Source organism: Triturus cristatus, chromosome 4_1 (genome assembly GCF_964204655.1).
Source record: "Triturus cristatus chromosome 4_1, aTriCri1.1, whole genome shotgun sequence".
NCBI classification, from domain to species: Eukaryota; Metazoa; Chordata; class Amphibia; order Caudata; family Salamandridae; genus Triturus; species Triturus cristatus.
This window is the reverse complement of record NC_140585.1, coordinates 841056290-841071960: the sequence shown is the minus strand read 5'-3', so window position 1 is coordinate 841071960 and position 15671 is coordinate 841056290.

Below are 15671 nucleotides of genomic sequence, written 5' to 3'. Positions count from 1 at the left end.
CATATGTCTGATGGGGTGGTAGGGGGGGTCTGCCCCCCCAAGGATGCAGTTGGGGAACACATGTGCAAATTACGGTAAATGATAGATGGATAATGAACATCTCCCCTGCTTGGGTCTTTTAATGTTTGGAAAAGCTTGGGCAGAACCCCTGCCTTTTTAGTTCTCGCCTGAGCCAGCGCATGTGCTGCCCTGCAAGACATTTAGTATCGGGGTTTTCAAAGTGCTACCAGAGACTTTTGCTGGCCTCAAGCCTGCGTTCGCGCGAGCGTGCCTGAGCGCAGCCGCCATCTGCCTCCCTTCCAGCGCGATTACTTTCACTTTTTCCTGCTGCTGCTGCGCGCGTATCACTAGCGTGTTTTTTTTTTACATTACCACAAGCATCCTGCGTCGCGCGGCAAATGCTTGTTTATTTGTGAACAGTGCCGCTTTACGTTTAAGTGCATTTTTAATTATTCGTGAACGGCGCCGCCTTCCTCCTGGCTGTTATACGTGTGACATAGTCACAAGCTTCAGTCCATAAAGTGCGCAATGTCGTGCACTGCCTCCTCATCTGGTAAAAATATGCGTGGTCCAAGCAGCTCTGGAGGCATGTATGCGACACCGTGATGAACTAACAGTGTAACCGTGAAGGGGTCAAGTATGTGCGGTAGATGTAGTTAAACTGCAACAGTTTCAGAGGTGCATTCCTCGAAATCTGTTGGATGCTTCTCGGAACCTGACGCCAATCTTTGTCCGTAAGGTCTATCTGTAGGTCTTGCCTCCAGCTGTGTCTAATTCTGCACTGCGTCACCCTCCCCATCTTTCCCAGTGCTCTGTACATGTTGGTAAAGCTGTGCCTTGTGGAGTTGCACATCAGCAACGTGTGCAGCGCAGGGTCCATGTCGGTCTCAGTTCCCAAGTCAACTCCCCTCCTCACCCCCACCGTCTCCTAAATCGCCGCCTCCCTTCCCACCCTCCTCTTCGCTCCACACACCACTGCACACGACCCCCAGCCAGGAGGCCTAAGAGCCCAGCACCTCCTCTGCAGGCTCTGCTCCACAGCTCCATCTGCTCGGCTGACACTGCAGGAGGCCGCACTGAGGGTCGTCTCTTGATCTTCCCTCCTGCTGGTGATAACCAGCTCCCCCAGACCACGAAGGCTGTGTATTAGTCGTCACCAAGCCCCCACAGTCACTGCCGATGATGAGGAACCGGACTGGTACCGTATGCCTCCTTCAGCTATGCCGCCAGCAGCCACGCAGTCTCGCCACCGGTCTCCTCCGGGAGCTCCGCAGCCAGCTCCTTTGCCTACAGGTTGGGTTAAAGCACTTTGTGTGGCAAAAACAATCACTCCTGCCTGATCCTCCACTCTGGAGTTGTTGTGAGGGGGTGAACGGGTTCCCGGGGCTTCTGACCCACACCCCCAGTGAAAACAGTAAGAGACGAGTCTGGCGTCCCCTGCTCCTGTGATTACAGTATTAGCTAACGCCTTCCTCCACAAACCACTACCACAATGTTTTTTCTCCTCTCTAAGAAGCGGCAGTCTTCTCCAAGACATAGCTCCTGCAAACAATGTTATTTTTAACACAGTAATTTGTAGCAATAATCTTTGTCTCTCTTCTCTACACCGGAGGGCAAACTAGCAACCACAAGCTACTTTCAATACATAACAAATGGCTCCATGAAGAAAGTGCATTGCTGCCGAGAACATGCCGATCACACTAAATCATACGCAGTGAGTGGGAGAATGTTTGCTGTTTTAAATAGGTCTTGTTGATCGACGCTAGACAGCGTCATATATGTTTGTAACTGACAGTAGCTGTTGTACATATGCAAAAAAATGCCTTTATATGAAATTCCACCGTTTAACTGTCTCTCGCATCCTAGACAGACTTGCACGCGGCAAAATAATTAGTGAATTATTAAAAATCATATCACACACTCTTCCTAAAACTAACCTGACAGACGAACGTGGAGATTCCGGGAAGAAAGTGTGTCACAATTTTCTTAGTGGCTGTACTTTCAAAACAAAACCTCATTTTGCAGAACAATTACTCTTTTTGGTGTGGAAAGGTCATATTAAACAGTAATAATACTCTGGTTGAATCCACCCAATGTATGGAGACAGGGACAGTTACCTTCCACAGCTTCTGGTAAATGCACTGATTTCAAGAGACCCTGCAGCCCCCACCTCTGTGTGCATACAGTGTGCATCCCGGCAGTACTGTGTGCTGCCTTACACCACTCGCCTCATTAGCCCCTGTGTGGTGCCCCCAATATTGACACAGGAAGCCTTGCACATCCAACACTGGAAAAATCTTGCCATTCAGGGTGGCATCTATAGCTCTAACTTTCATTAGGTTTCAACTAAACCCTCACCGTGACACTTTACATACAACACATAAAATCACAGCGGCAATCTGTCTACGCTTTGCCCAAAGAGAGCACAATGTTTATAAGCTCAAAAACACTTTTACGCCACTGGAAACATTATCATTTATAATACCAATAGTTCTAACTTTTTTACTACTTACTCTTAATCAAAAACAAACACATTTAATTATGCATCCCAAAATGTGTCTCATTGCTTTGCAAACTTTTTGGGCAAAGCATGCACATGCGTCACAATTGTTTTACAAAGGTTTATTACTGATAATATACAGTGTGTCCATTTAAAAATTGCACTGTGTAATTATTGAGAACTTCAATGGTATTTCTTTTGCTCCAAATGCTGTGCACTTGTACCTTTCAAGCTAATAAATAAAATTAAGCAGGACAAACACAGCAGATGTTGCTAGAAACCTTCAGTATCTGACTTTCAATCTTTTTAGCTGTTTTTTCAATTGCATATATTCCATTTATTATATGACTCATTAGTATTTTTGTTACAAGTTGCTTTTGTTGGCACGTGGAGAGCACTCCGAAGAAGTTGTCACCTCAGGTGCGCGCAGTTGTAACCTTTAACAAGCATTTACAATGCAATGGTCTCGGCAACATTATAGGTAGAGCTATTGGTATTGCTCATTATTTTTTTATCATTATTGTATCCCTAAATAAATGGCATTGGCATTTCTATTGGAATTAGTTTTTTTTTGCATATGTGATACCTATTGCATTAGCAGAGAGAGAGTGAGGTATTGAGATAGAGAGAGAGAGTGAGGTATTGAAATAGAGAGTGAGGTAGTGAGAGAGAGTGAGGTAGATAGAGAGAGAGTTAGGGAGAGAGAGTGACGTAGTGAGAGAGCCAACCCCACACACATACAGAACTGCCCACACAGAGCCACACACATACAAAGTGTATCCCCCAGACATACATACAGAGCCACACAGATCCACCTGGCGCCGCCCGCGAGAGCTGTGCCATCCCCCGGTGAGTCACCAGGACTCTGTGTTGCTACCGCCGGGACAAAAACACTGGTGGTTTACAATGCAATGGTCTCGGCATTATAGGGTCGGCACGCAATATATAGTTGTTTTTTTAATTTATAGATTGTCTGAACCTCTACTCAAGGACCTCGGGGAACTCCCGAACATCTCAACCTGAAAGAAATACGCCCCACCGAATTTGCGGAGCTTCTTTCATCATGTGCATATTGGCATATGTAGGTTTTTTGCACGGTTAAAATACTTATTTCAACATAATTGAGTAACCAATAAGACTACAATTCCCGCCAACCTGCACGAAAGTCATTGCCTCCCTCGTATAGGACGCCGGGGGATGTAGTTTTATGTTGTCTAGGGTATCATGAACACCAACGACAACGGGCTGCATACTGAACTACTATCCCAGTAAGCCTGTGAACACACGTTTCCTTGCGTTGCATCAGCTGTCACTGCATGTTCTTTTTCGGAACCGGTGAAGTCAGAAAGGGAGAGAGAGTTGATCATGAAGCAGACAGTGTGCTCCGCGGGATCCCCGCACTGCCTGATAGTGCTAGCCGCTGCTGAGCGGTGCCGGACTACGGTGGAAGTACACTGGGCATTGACAATCTAGGAGCCCTGATTGTTCGCTCATAAAACAAACAAGTGAAAACGTTTTGTTTTGAGCAAGATTTTTTTTTTTTAATTATAGTTTTCATCAGGTTTGAGAGCCATCATGTCTCACTGCATGTTAATTTCATGTGGTGTATGTAAAGGAGGAGAATGAGTTAGTTATTCTAAAAACAAGGACATCACTAGTTCAGGGGCATTGTGCCATGTCGGGATATGGGGGCCAGTTTGGACGATTCTGAGCCTATCCCTGCAGAGGAGAGGAGGTGGCACGGGGAGGGCAGAAGGCACGAGTCGAGCCTCTCTGGCGCCGGGGCGGACCTCCTCACTACGCGCACACTAGCGCCGAGTTTGAGAAAGAAGCAGCGGACGCCGGAACTCCTCACTCATGGAAGGTGGTGGGGGAGGAATGGGCGAGCATACACCCCTCGGTGGACGGATTTGACTCGAGGTGTGGCGGGACTGACCTCACCTGGTGTGGAGCGACTGGCCTCACCTGGGAGGGGAGCTAAAACAAGGCACTGCCCTCGTGACGGGAATGGCCACTGTGGCATGTGCACACCCAGTTTTAGAAAACACTCTCCAATTCCAGCATATTTCAGAACAGTGGTGCAGCAGGTAGCACGGGTGGCAAGGCGCATGGATCACGAAAACATTAAACTAATTTGGACTACCCAGTGCAAGGAGGATGAAACCAGCGTCAGGGCTCTGGTGCGCAGGAGCGGAGAGAGAAGGGGAGGGAGGAAAGGGTAGAGCTGGGATCACACGGGAGAAAGAAACGCAGCGGCGCAGTTTCTCTCTCTTAATCCTCCCCCTTGGCGGCAGCCCCCTCTCCCCACATCCCCCAAGGCTCTCAAGGGGTTCACTTCAGTGACCAAAGCTACGAGTTATTTTTAGTTACCTTATTTCTCCTCTTGCCTTTTTCCTTCGCTTTAACTCGCAATTCGTGTGGAGATTTTTTTGTTATTCAAGGAGGATGAAACCAGCGTCAGGGCTCTGGTGCGCAGGAGCGGAGAGAGAAGGGGAGGGAGGAACGGGTAGAGCTGGGATCACATGGGGGAAAGAAACGCAGCGGCGGTTTTCAGATTCGGGGGCGGATGAAACCAGCGTCAGGGCTCTGGTGCGCAGGAGCGGAGAGAGAAGGGGAGGGAGGAAAGGGTAGAGCTGGGATCACATGGGGGAAAGAAACGCAGCGGCGGTTTTCAGATTCGGGGGCGTGGCTAAAAAGTGGAAAGAACACCAAAAAACACGCCCCCGAATCTGAAAAAGACGGAGCCTATTTGGAGGGACGGCTCTCTCCTCCAATGGCTGGCCTCCGTTTAGGAAGCCAGCCAATGGAGGAGAGGCAAAAAGAGAGGCGGGCTAAGGAGCCACTCTAGGAAACATTAAATCTCGACTTCCGGTTCTGCCTTCGGCAGACCGGTAGTCCTCGACCTAAAAAGTGTGCATCCGATGGAAACTTTTATTTTTTTTTAAACTAAATTTGGATTTAGAATTACTTTTGTTAAATGAGTCGACGTGTAAGGGCTTTGAAGAAGTCGTTAGTTCCATTTTGTCAGCAATTCGGGAAAAACATGCTTACCTGTAAAACCAACATTTGTGCTCAATTTCTGGAAATGTTTGATGCTGTCTGCAGCGAGTTTTTGTTTTACAAAGGGGTTATATTGGTCTCTAGGGAGTGTGTCAGTGCGGTTGGACACATTCACCCCTTCCCCGTCTTCACAGAACAAGCATTAGCATAGCCAATAGATCTCACCTTTGGGACCTTATAAATGTTTAGCCTTGCAACAGTTGATGTTGTTGCAACAAGTATATTGTGCTGCATAAGTAAATGCTTATAAGGTCCCAAAAGCGAGACCTATTGGCTATGCCAATGCTTGTTTTCTTCTTTCTACTGGTCCTCACCATCACTTTCCCTCTAATCTGCCTATACTAACCTTATTTCTTGGCACAGGCTCTACGCCCATTGTTTGGCTGCCCGTGACTCTAGGTATTGGCTCTCTCTGTGGCTGAGTCACTCCATTTGGTGTTTACTTGCTGCTTGGCGATACTTTCAAGGCTGGCCTTGTGTCGCTCCTGGATGACACCATAATTAATGTACAGAGGCTGTTGGCAGTGTACTCGGGAATTGGACTTCTATTGCTCTTTGGTGACTCTATAATGTACATTCTGGCTGATAGTCAGTGCATGTAGGGATTGATCCTCTGCCACTCATCAGCGACTCCATAAATCTTTCACTGTTTTCCTGGGATTGCCTCTTGGGATTGGTCTCCGGGCCCTCCTGGTTGACTCCATATAGTATGCACTGGTTTATTTGCAGTGCCTGCAGAAACTGGTCTTCTCTTGCCTCTGACTCACTCCATGTTGTATTCACTTGTTATGTAGCAGTGCTTCTAGTTATTGGAGTTTTGTCACTCGAAATTAGTTACTTATTTTAGCTGGTTGCATAGCAGCAGTGCTTATAGATTTTGGCCTTCTGTCGTCTCTGTCTGCCTCCATATTGTATTCACTTGCCACTTGCCAGTACTTCTAGCGATAGGAGTTCAGCCACTCCTGACTGACTCCATACTGTATTAGTAGTGACTGGTTTCTTGACAGTTCTTCTGAGTCTTTAGTCCTCTTTCGCTTCTAGTGGCTACATCTAGTATTTCAGCATGTTGCTTAAAAGTGCCTTCAAGGACCTGGCTCCATATAGTATTCACTTGTTTCATTCCAGTGGTTTCAGAGATTAAGGGCCATATGTAGGTAACATACCATTTACCGATTCATAAATACCGAATTTTACCGATTCGGTATTTATGAATCGGTAAATAGTATGTAGGTAAATATTCGGTAATTATTACCGATTTGGTAAATATCGGTATTTATGAATCGGTATTTACCGAATTGGTAATAATGCATCCCTTCCCATTCATTCCTATGGGCCTGAAGGCCCATAGGAATGAATGGGAAGCCAGTTACTATTACCGATTCGGTAAATACCGAATCGGTAATAGGGGAGGCATTATCATGGGTGGCAGGGTGTCACATTGACACCCTGTTGCACCCCTGATTCGTGCATGTGTGCACATGTGGCGCACATACATGCCCTAAGGGCATGTATGTCTGCCACATGCCACTTTTCAAGTAGCACAAAAATGCTTTTTGAAAGGTATTCGTCATTTACCATCAACTTGCAGTTGGTGGTAAATAACGAATCCAGACACCAATAATGCACTCACTTGAGTGCCCCCTACATAGCATTTCTGGATTCGGTATTTACAGAATCGGTATTTTACCGATTTCTTAAAATTCCGATTCGGTAAATACCGAATCCCGAAATCAGCCACCTACATCTCAAGTGCCTCAATACCGGTCGGTAACGGGATATTTACCGAATTTTGGCCGTTACCGACCGGTATTTGGCTACCTACATGAGGCCCTAAATGCCATACAATTTTCACAGGATACTTAAGCGTGCTTCCAGTGAAAGGGTATCTGTCACACTGGGATGGTGCAATATAGCACCTCGCTGGCTGCTTACATGTGCTCTTTGATTGCTCTACAGTGCTTCTAGGAACAGGGTGTCTGTCCGTCGTGGGTAACTCCATGTATTTGCATTGTTACCCAACAATGCTTGCAGTGATTGGGCTTCCACTACAGAGGGTTCACTCCATACACTACACTGACTTGTTGATTAACACTTATAAAGGTGGTAAGTAGCAGCATGGCCTACGTAGGCATTCTCACACTGTCTGCTACACTTCATGCTTTTGCACAGCTCCACACTATATTTGCAGCATATCACCACACCTCATGTTCCTCACTCAGCCCCCCATATGTAGGACAACTAAAACCAACACTCTTTTCAGTCATGCACTCCAAAAGTGTGGCCCGGAACCCGATGCAGCCCATTGTGCTTTGCAACCGGGTCAGGGTTATGAAGTGCTATCTAAGGGGCATATTATATGGATCTGCACCGTGTATTGTAGCATTTGGGGGCATATTATCAAGAAACGTCGTTAAAATTTCGCCGCTTTGGCGGCAAAAAACTGCTGCTATAGCGGCGATAATGGGCTTGATAATAGGCCGCAGAGAATTCCAATAGAAGCCCATGTTGAGACCAGAACCTGGGCTTCTATGGGAATTCTCTGCAGCCTATTATCAAGCCCATTATAGCCGCTTTAGCGGCAGTTTTTTGCCGCCAAAGCGGCGAAAATTTTAACGACGTGTCTTGATAATATGCCCCCAAATGCTACAATACACGGTGCAGATCCAGCTTTGATGTTTCAGTTCATGGATGTAGTATCTGTGAAATCTGAAGAATTCTGCCCCAGAAAGTCTGGAGGAAGCCTGCTGCAGAATCTCACAGAATTCCGAGCACTATTCTATATAGTGGGGCGATTCGACCCATCCCTACCACTAATTATGGACTTTATGTCTACTGAAAGAATCTCATATACAGTGCTTAATTTGAGCCAGTGGCTCCGGTGCTCGCCACCAGCACTTAACTGTTAACACCAGCCCTTGGAACAGCTGCCACATGGTAGTCCTGTCTGAGTAATTTAAAGATGAGAAAGACAACAGTTATTAGTTCATTATACATTCAAAACAAGCAATACCTGCTGCCCAAGCCATTTTGGTAGCTTTGCGAGCCTCTGACAATCTGAACTGTCACACTTGTAGAAGTGTGATAGTTGGTAGTTGTGTAGGTACTGTCACTGGCAGTGCAATGGGTGATGCTAAGGCCATGGCACTTTATTTTTTTTTTTTTTTTAACAAATTAAGCACCGCATATAGGAATGGACATCCTATGTCCCACAAAAGAAACAGATGCTGGAACCCTTGGAGTTCTTCCAGTTCCAATACCCACACGTGGAAATCTGACATTGTAAAGTGGAATTGTATGTTTGAACGACTGCAACAGAAAACACTTTCACTGAGGGTATCACGCATTCATTTCATTTCAGAGGGGTGAAATGTGTTCATACTATGTTAATTCTTTGACTTTGTCTATTATAACCCTGAGGGTAATGGGGAGGGTGTCTATCACATTCCATCTTTGAAGATGTTTGGAGCTAAAACTCATAATGTACGCAGAGTGAGATTCAACGTGGGCCAAAGGGTGAGAGGCCTCAAGAAGGCAATATCATTTTCATTGAGGAAGCAGATGTTGTTTGACATTTTAAACGTGCAGCGTGGCCTCGTTCAAGATGAGCTTTTCATATGCTCTGAATTTCAAATGGCGGCCAGTCCGACGTCATATCAGATGCAATGTGTTTGGGAGTTTCCTTTTTTCAGCCATCAACTGAATGAAAGGAACAGAGGAGGGGAATTCGGCAGTAAAAAGCAGCAGGACACGCAGCTAAGCGAAGCCCCTGTTGTACTCGTCACAAAAAAGTTTTTGACTACAATATCCTGAGATGTGTTTTACAAAATATTTTAGGGCGTGTTGTCTAGTGGATCAGTTTAAATTGTGTTTTTGTTTATCTTTCTATTCCTCTTTGATGACCGATGTAAGCTGACAAATAAAGACCTGTGTACCTTGTCATACCTAAAACAGCTTGCTGCTCTTATGGATGTCACAAATGTGCTAATGGGAACCAAAAGCCAGCTCACCGCAAATGCACTGAAAGGGAAAGGTTCATAGGTTAGTGTAAGGACAGGGGAAATAGCCATGTGCAAGTCATCATGCCATGAAGTCCACAAGAAACACGTGTTATTGATCCGTGGTACGAAAAAACTCAAAAGTTCTTGATGGACAAATTCCAAGTGGGAAGTCGACAAATCAGCAAGCCCAGCTAAGAAGGTCCAGATGGAATTGAAAATCCCAATTCTGCTCCTCTTTTTCACAGTTCCATTCCATGATTCACTAAATCAATAAAACAGGATTTGTATAGCACAGCTAATCACCCGCGAGGGTACCCAGGTGCTATGAACCTTGCAGCATAGGTGGGTTCAGTTGAACAGCCAGGTATTAAGATTTTCCTAAATTACAGGAGGGCGAATGTAGTCTGGAGGTGGAGGTCATTCCAGGACTTTGCAGCAAGGTGTGAGAAGGAGTGTCCTCCACGGTTGCTTCGGCGGATGCAGGGGGTGTGAGCGAGGTAGAGGGAGGAGAGTGCAGGTGTCTGGAGGGTTGGTGGAAGTTAAGGCAGTGGTTACCCCGGGTGATAAGCCCTACTATATAAATACTGATTGATTGATGTACGCTGCTCCTTGGTTGCTTAGGACCTTGTAGGTGTGGATCCGCGCCATGAATTGACATCTCTTCTGGATGGTAAACCAGTGAAGCTTCTTGAGGTGGGCGTTGATGTGGGTCTGCTAAAGGAGGTTAAAAATGAGTCTTTCCGCTGAATTCTGTATGGTCTGCAGTCTCTTCAGAAGGTGCGAGGAGATTCCTACTTAGAGTGTGTTGCTGTAGTCCAGCCGGCTGGTGATTAGGGCTTGAGGGATGGTGAACATGGTGCTGACAGGGAGCCAATTGAAGTTCATACGGAGCATTCGACAAGTGAGTACGCAGGCAGAGGAGACTAAACTGATCTGGCTTTTCATGGTGAGCTTGCTGTCCAGGATGATGCCAAGGTTGCCGATATGGTCTGTGGGTGAGGGTCCTAGTTAAGAAGGCCACCAGGAGTCGTTCTATGGGGAGATGTTGATCCCGAAAATCAGCACTTTCGTTTTGTCTGTGTTGAGTTTTAGGCAGTTGTCTTTCACCCAGTCACTGACTCTCATCATGCAACTGTAGAAGTTGTCCATCATGGTGGAGGGTATTCTGATAACAAGAGGATGAGCTTGGTGTTGCCAGAGTACGATATGGTGTTTAGTCCATGTGTTCTGATGATGTGGGCCAAGGGGGTCAGTCAGTCAATCAACTTTTTTTTGCATCGTTTAAAATGCATAAACGTACAGACATAAAAATGCAAGCATAAAACAACATATATAAAATATCTTTAAAAAACAAAATATATTATAAGAACAATTAATATACACTTCGTAGCTTTTATCAAAATCATAATCTGGATAACACCTAAGACAGATGTGCAAAGCATACAAAGACAATACTTTCACTTTTGGGCCCCTAAAGATCTCTTTTACTGGTTATAGAGCATATAAATTCTAAATCACCGACGAAAAACATCCTTTAAAATATTTACATAGAAATTAATGGTGCTGCTATCTCAGACAGGGCACAGATCACAGCACCTGATGAAATCGCCTGTGCTTAAAAACAGCCCAAAGATCGGATGCAGGGGCATAGCACAATAGAGGATCTTCCAGCTGTTGGAAAAAAAATAATGCTGGGCGACACTGTTTGAAATTGTATTAACATAATTTGGGACCTGTAAACCCTCTCCTTTGTTGGCTATATAAATTGCGGTAAAAAAGAAATTGCAAATTTGACTGCAGAAAAATCCCATCGCAAGGACTGGGGTACAACTGGTTTTTTTTAACGTATATGGTCAGGGAAACCCAACATAAGCTGGGTTTAGTTTAGTCAGAACCGTGTCAAGATATACTGATGCTGATGGTTTCTTACAAAAGAAAGGCACCACGGCGCACCATGCGTCACAGGAGGGAGCGTGTGGTACATGCCTATAGTGTTTTTATCTTTATTGTTTGACCATCTTTCCACCAAGGTCTTTGCCAAAGAGGTCTCTTTCAACTTGGACTTCGAGAAGCTGGCACACAGCAACAGGTTATCATAAAGAGCACAAAGACCAAGTGCTGACAAAGTAGTCTTAATATAATGGAGCCATGGTATTCTTTGTGCATAATCCATTCCTAAACAATCCTTCAGCACAGCTTGATTCATCTTCACATGGCCAAGGGGATCATGCAGGTGTTGAACAGTGTAGGGCTGAGGGACAAGCCTTGAGGGACGCCACAGATGATGTTCTTAGGTTCTGAGGTAAAATAAGGCAGTCAGATTCTCTGGGTTTTTTCAGTGAGGAAAGAGGTGATCCATTTAAGGGTGAAGCCTTCTGATAAGGGTGTGATGGGATATGGTATGGAACACTGCTGAGAAGTCGAGAAGGATCAGGGCTGTCATTTCGCACTGATTGAGGAGGGTTCTGATGTGATCTGCGGCAGTGATCAGGGCAATTTAAGTGCTCTGGTTGGTGTGGAATCTGGATTGGAATGTGTCTAGTAGATTGTTGTTCTCCAGGTGTTCCGTGAGTTGGCAGTTGATGACCTTCTTGAGGACCTTGGCAGGAAAGTGGAGCAAACAGATGGGACAGTAACTCTTGAGTTTGCTGGGGTCTGAGGTCAGTTTATTGAGAAAGGGTTTGACTTCAGTGTGTTTCCATTCTTCAGGGAAGGCAGCCGTTGTGATGGATGCATTGAAAATAGGGGTGAGCTCGCTGCTGTTCATCTTGCTCCCAAGGGTGAAGAAGTGGTGGGGACAGAGGCAATGGGTGCTCCAGATTGGACAGAGTTCATGATGGCTGTGGTGTTTTGTGTGGTGAGCTAGTTCTAAGCAGAGAGCAGTTCATTGGGGCTTGCATTTATGCGAGCGCGGTGGCTGATGATGTCGGCAGTGGTGAATTGGGGTTCAAAGTTTTCATAGATGGTGGAGATCTTGTAGTGGAAGAAATTTGCCATGGTGTTGCAGAGTTCCTGGGAGGGAGTGATGGTGTTTTCGGTGGCTGAGGGGTTGAAGAACTCTCTGAGGATGTTGAAGAGTTCTTTGCTGTGGTTAGCACAGGCTTCAATGCAGTCGTCAAGAGCGCTCTTTTTGTCTCTTTCAGCAGTTGGTGGTATTGGTTGAAGGTAGTTTTGAATGTGGCTTGGTCTGTGGGCTACTTGCTGGTGCACCATTTCCTCGCAGTTTCATTTTGTGGTTCTCAGTTATGTGGTGTAACAACTGGCCTGTTTGGAGGATCTCTTGAGTTTAGTGTGCTTGTCTGTCAGCACAATTAGTGATCAAGGTGGAAAAGTTCTTGACAACCTGCTTTAGGCTGGTTGTGGTATCAGAGTAGTAGGTGTTGAGGGCTTCGGTCCACTGTGACTCTGATACTTTGCTACTGGTGCGGTTTGAGGGGGTGGGTGGCTTGGTGATGGTGTCAGGGGAATCCTGTGATGATGAAGTGGACAATAGTATGGTATGGCCAGGTGAGCTTGGTGACATGACTGCACTCGACTCACTTGCCGTGAAGATGGCATGAATTGTATGCCCTGCGATGTGTGTGAGGTTGGTAACTAGTTGGGTGAGATCAGTGTTGTTCATGCTTTTGGGGGAGGTCGGCGGTGTTGGTGTTATTAAGGTTGTTGAGGTGAAAGTTGAGGCCTCCAAGAAAGATGTAGTGTTTGGAGTCAGTGACAAGCGGGGCGGTGATTTCAGGGATGGCATTGCAGAAACTGGGGTATAGTCCTGAAGGACTGTAGGCAAGGGTGACTCTGATTGTGGTTTTGGCTTTGGTTTGGAGTTGGAAGGTGAGGTGTTCCATGACAGGGGTGGTATCGTCTGCGGTGGTGGATGGTTTCTTTATAAATGATGGCGATTCCACCTCTGTGTTTGTCGATGCGGTCTTAATGTGCTATCTTGCAGTCTTCAGGCATAGATGAGGTGATGTCAGGCCCGGATGCATGGTTGAGCCAAGTCTCCGTGGGGAAGATTACTTGCGAGTAAGGGAGGTAATGTTGTCCTAGATTTTAGTGGCCTGCTTGCAGAGTTATTGTGTGTTAAGCAGGAGGCAGTGGAGTTGTTCTGAAGTGGTCCTGGTCGGCGTGGTAGTGGGCATTGTGCTTGCGGGTGCTCTGGTGTTGCAGGAGAAGAGACAGCGCAGGCAGGAAAAAAGGTCTTACTATTGATCATGGAGAGATGCAGCAGCACTTGTGGTTGTGTGATCTGGGGTTGAAGTCATGGAGCTCTGTGGCGGTGTACCTGCGAGTAGCAGGAGAGCTAGGGTTGCTGTCACTGGGAGCGATCGAGGCACAGACTGGTGCAGTCGAACTTGCCTTTGGAGTGCCGTCAACGTGTCAATGCTGAGCCCTCCATTAAGAAGATCCTGGAAGGTGGGAAGGGTACTGGGTGGCTGCAATATTAACAATCTTACTGGTTACGCCACAGCCTCTTAACAAACAGTACCTTTCTCCTCTTTAATCATCATGCCTAAGTCATCTGCTGCAACCAATGAGCCCACTGTGATTTTGCTTACAACCTCTTCTTTGTCATTTAGTTTCAGCACTGTTTTCAAACTCCAACCCGCTAAGCTCTGAGTTCAGAAAGGGGTTTAGCATTTATGAACATTTCATTATATTTATATTTAACTAAGATCAATTTAAAATAAATAAAACATTTTTTGCTTGAAATCTGTTTATTGAAGGGTTTCACAAAACAACACATTATACAATGCATGACATGTTCATCAATAGAAAGTCTTACCGCAGAAACATACATTGCTATATTATGACAGTAATCAATAATTCATATTTTAAGCAGAATTCCTTAAGATGTGTTTATCTTAAAATGGATACTTAGGTAATCATTTTTATTTAGAACTACATTATCCAGGACTGGCTCCTTTATAAAAGTTCTGATAGCAATAGCTAAAAGAGCACACATACATTTACTAAACTGCTGCCTAATAAAACAAATGTAAATATGTTATTAACATAAATTGTTTATTAAATAGAAACAAGCATGTTTTACACAAAAAGTCCATTGTCTGTAGTCACAGCATTATTTTTTCTACATGATCAGCACATCATATGCTTAAAATTGACTGTACCAAGAGATTCACACCTTTTTAGCTAAAATAGTGCCATTCTCATTTTCAGCCCATAACATTTGTTTTAGTGGTCTACTCTGTTGAATAATTCAAGCCAAACCCACTATCAGTCTGTACATGCCTTTTACATTCCTATTGTCAAAATACATCTTTTTCTTTTCCTTTACACCTTCTCCTGAAGAGTACCTGCTGATTCTATGATGCTGTTAACTTACATTGTAAAATGAAACCTGCAACAGTGATGTTTTCTATTTAAACTACAATTTTATATCATTATTTGAGACAACACTATTCAATTCATGGTTGTGTCTCTACATGAAATGAGACAGAGGTCTTTGTTTGTATGATATGTATAAACAATATCATAAAATATCCTCTTGAATATCTTGACTCTGACTATCCGCTGTTTCAGAATGTCTGACAGGAGTGACTTTTGCAGTAGTTCTTTCTCTAGATTGCTTTTGGCTAATCCCTTAGCATTACATTCCCCATGGGGTACTCCATTGAGGCAGTGGACCTAGCAGCTCTAACACTAACATAGGCAAACATGTTGTTTGGTTAAACATACAAAACTCAATACATCTGCAGAGTTCATACCATGCTTATAAATCACTTTTTGTATTTTGGAACACTGTAGTATTACAGAAGTGGCCATAGACGCTGGAGCGGCCCTTTCTGAGGTAAAGATCGCGACTACACAATCTTAACGGGCATTCCTTATGCATAGAGGCGGGGACCCATGCAAACGAAGAAATGCTTCGCCTTTGTGCCCCCACCATATTACAGAGGCAAAGAAACCATGAAGAGGTGCACTGACTGTGGCCACATGGAAGAGGCACATAGTGAGTATACCCCATGCATGCACTCATTGAAAGGTTGAAAGGGTGGTCCAAGGGACCCCTAGTCATCCCTATGCAGCTGGATGCAGCCACTCACTACACTCACCTGTTGTTGATAACTATCCCCCTTAATGCCTGGGATTGTTGT